Genomic DNA, 4,493 nt, shown 5'->3' with positions numbered 1-4,493 from the left:
CCCAGGACTGCAGGACCTTCGTATTGTGAGGCAGACGCACTAACCCCTCTGCCACCGTGAAGCCCACACAAACACATATTTATATAAATTCACTTTAATATATATATATATATATATATATATATATATATATATATATATATATATATATATATATAAACATTTATATATACATACATACATACAGATATATATACACATTATATTTAATGTATATATATATGTATCTTTATATAAATATCAAAGTTAATGTATATATACATACATGTGTATACAGTATATACACACATATATGTACATATATATGTGCATATTTAATACACACATATGTATGTATGTACATACATACATACATACATACATATATACACATACATACATATTTATATATACGCAAACATATACACACACATACTTATATACACATACATATACACACATGCAAACATATTTATATATACGCAAACATATACACACACATACTTATATACACATACATACATTCATATATACATACATACATACACACAAATATATACACATTTTATAAATATATTTATATATATATATATATATATTTGTATACTTATATAAATATCATTTAATGTATATACATACATGTGTATATACACATATGTACGTATATATGTGCATATTTAATACACGCATACATATGTACATACATATATATATGTACATACATACATATATACAAGTACATACATATACACATTATTACACACATAATTATATACACATACATATAAACAAATATACATACACATGCACATATACGGTATATACATACATACACATATATACACATTAAATGTAATGTATATCTATATGTATATTTATATAAATATTAAAGTTACATACATTATACATAAACATATATATAAATGTGTATATATACACATATATATGTACATACATATATATGTACATACATACATACATATATATATGCACAAATATATATACACATATACAGATATATATATACACACACATATTTATATACACATACATACATATATACACATATATATACACATATTTATATACATTGACTTTAATATATATATAAATATATACATACATACATACATACACATATGTACACATTTGTATACATTAAATGTAATATATATATGTTTAATTTTACATAAATATATATATATGTTAATGTTTATATACATACGTATATATACACATACATCTATATATATGTATATACATACATATGTATATACATATATATATTACATACATACATATATCTATATACACAAATATATACATATATACACATATATATATATATATATATATACACAAATATATACATATATACACATATATATATATATATATATATATATATATATATACATATATTTAAAAAAAATATATTTTAGATTTTTTTAATGTAATCTTTTTTTTATTACACTCCTAAATTTTTTTTGAAAAATAAATTATATTACATGATAATTGTAAAATTTTAATTTCGACAACTTTGAATCGATTCTGAATCGTAATTGAAAAAGATTTGGATAAGATCCAGTTACTTCCGGCACCCCTAATTAGCCTGACGTAAGCGATTAATGGAACTGTGGTCAAATGATTTCTGCGTACTTTGTCAAAAAAATGTTAAAAATAAGATTCTCCACGTAAACCCAAAATGATTCACATCCCGCCCAACTTGAAGTGAAACCAACTTGTACTTGCGGAAGGGACGTTCTGTAAAATTGCCAAATATTCATCAGGCCCAACTAGAACTGGTGTGTCGTGATGAGTGAGCATGTGGCACACTCACTAGCTGTGTTGATTAAAAAGTCACTACATTTAACCTGCAAACATCTCTTTTTTTTTGGAACGATTTAAAACTCAGATCAAAGAGCCAAATTATCAACAGGAAGAAAAAAAACAAACTTATTTCGACATATCGAGAAAAGGGCGAGATACGAACAATTCGGGGATTTTTCGGGTTTTTTGTTAATGTTACCGTCTGCATTTCTTTAGAATACTTCACCATACTGTCCTTTTCATGTGGGCAAATACTGCAGGTCACAACTGTTTGGTACACTGGACAATGCTGGTGGAGTCACACACACACACACTCACACACACACACGGACACACACACGGACACACACATTAGGGCTCAAAACAACACTGTTGTGTTAAATAAAGATTTGTCCACGGATGTTTGAGACACGACAACAGAGGTACTGAGGGCAGGCAGACAGGCACAATGTTAAAGAGTGTGTTCCTGGGTACACACACACACACACACACACACACACTACAGATGTGTTGTGATCACTTAAACTACTGCGCGAGCAGAAGAAGACAGAACCCTTAGGAGCCTCCTTTAGCAGAGTGACGTCCCCACAATGCTCCCTGAAGGCGTGTCTTTGAAAGCCCGCTCAAGACCCCTAAAAGGATTCAAATAAACCCAGGAAAAAAAAAAAAAAAAAAAAAAAAAAATCTGAAAAATCCAATATAACCACGGGTATAAGAATTGGCGGCAAAACTTTTTTTTTGTCCCTTTCGACTAGGATCGAGGTTTATATGAAAATAAGTCATGCTTCATGCTAAATACATTGTTTATCTTACATGTTCTTTGAATAAAAAAGATTTGCTCTCGTTCTTATTTACAAGCACCCATGCAATATAACTGAGAAAGTCCTGCAGGTCAAATTGCTTCAATTAGGAAAAGGAAAAAAAAATAAAAATATTTTCTAAACTTTTTACAGAGTTGCCCGCGCGGGGACAAATTGCTTATTATATCTTTATGAGGAGGTGGAACAAAAAAAGAAAAAACAACCAAAAACAGTTTTTTTTTTTTTTTGGGACACAAATGAAGATCCGATTGGTGTCTTTTGAAATACTGGTGAGAAGTTTACAGGATGCACCGAGGACGAGGACCACCACAGGATGAAGGAGATATTGCCTCGCACCCGGCACACTATCCATCACTAAGGGTGATACACATTTTTTTTTTCCATATATCTACTTTAAATACTAGGAGTGCTCTTGAAATCAATAAAATAAGTGCATGAGTATATATCACATTGGGGTTTACATTTCTCTTTAAGTGGCAGTAGAGTGGAACAACTAGTTGACTTTATTGTGTTTTATTGTACCCACAATAAGCAATGTATGTGAAAACACCGTCTTAACATCACAAAACGCCACAATTTTTGAATATTCCGCCCCAATTTTCGTAGATTCGATGTCGGTGTAGTGACGCTTCTGCACTCTGACCATATTATTAGGTCAGTCATACTGGAAATAGGCAACAGTTGGAAAGACATGAAAGCGATCATTACGTAAGATAAGAAGACGTATGCTTTTAGATGCATTCCAAATGGTAAATAAATATCTAATAGTTGAGTCAACAGGTGGAGGTCCTCTCCTTATTTTTTTTTTCCAATTTGTTGCACTTTTATCATTTAATTATTTTTATCTTGCAATTTTACTTTTTATCTGAACCCTTTCATCGTATTGCTTTAGCACTATCTTTTTTAGCTTATGCATTGTTTATGTTCTTTGCTTTGTTTTTTGCTCTTTTCTTTTTAACTTTGGTCCAATTTAAAAATAGTTGTAAACGTGCAAATATAAATAGAGTTGCCTTGCCTTGCCATTATACTCTCTAAAAACATCCAGAAAGCGCCAACAATATTTCAAAGACATGTCGTGTGAACCAAATATGTGTGATATTGTTATTATAAGTGCTAACGCAGACAGACTATTTTAGCGGCGCATTGATAGCAGTGAGCTAATGCTAACTGCTAATGTTGACACACGGGCGCTTCTGCTTGGTCTCAAACTTGCCGAAAGTAAATTCTAGATTATGATTCATGCGTCTCCCACTTGCTCGTAGACAAATGTGGCCGTGGACCGACAGGCTGGTCCACATTCACATCCTCCGAGGTGGCGATAAAGACACAAAAAGATGCTAGTTGAGCCACCTTTTTTTTTTTTTTTTTAACGATTGAGTCTTCATCTAAACGGAATTATGTGAGCGTCTCGTCGGTCGGCATCCCAGCGAGAGTGGAAATATTCTAGTTTTTGTTTTGTTATGGTTTATTATAGTTTGAATCTTTAGGACCTATTAATGCTGCTGACGCTATGGTGTCACAATAAAGCTACATCCTTTTAGCACGCGGCTTCTAAAATTTATTGCTCGTCCTCTTTGTGTTCGGGCTCAAAGATATACGTTTCTGTGTAATAGTTTTTACCAAAGAAATTATTGTTGGCTCTCGCAAAGTCTGCTCAATTATCATTGTTGTTGATGGGGAAGGGATATGTGGTTCATCCTCTACGTAACGTGATGACTCAAAACAGCTCGCAAAGCTCTGTGAGATTGATAATATTTTGATTATTTTCATCACATATTTATTCACAAACTTTGGAAGTCAGGCTGGTCCACGTTCACGTCCTCCGAGGTGGCGATAAAGACACAAAAAGACGCTAGTTGAGCC

The 4,493-nt window shown here is 31.8% G+C and overlaps 1 protein-coding gene across 2 annotated transcripts in view; it reads right to left on the bottom strand.

The window, feature by feature from the left end:
• Positions 1-1,827: 1,827 nt before the first annotated feature.
• LOC133542358 (forkhead box protein N3-like) overlaps positions 1,828-4,493 on the bottom strand; it is a 232,241-nt gene continuing 229,575 nt past the window's right edge. For both annotated transcript variants that reach the window (XM_061886415.1, XM_061886416.1), the window contains exon 6: positions 1,828-4,493. This exon is cut by the window's right edge and continues 1,532 nt beyond it. The gene's annotated coding sequence lies outside the window, so the exon portion shown is untranslated.

This window comes from Nerophis ophidion, linkage group LG24, assembly GCF_033978795.1.
Source record: "Nerophis ophidion isolate RoL-2023_Sa linkage group LG24, RoL_Noph_v1.0, whole genome shotgun sequence".
NCBI classification, from domain to species: domain Eukaryota; kingdom Metazoa; phylum Chordata; class Actinopteri; order Syngnathiformes; family Syngnathidae; genus Nerophis; species Nerophis ophidion.
The sequence above is the reverse complement of the archived record's forward strand: the minus strand, read 5'-3'. Positions and strand labels throughout refer to the sequence as shown.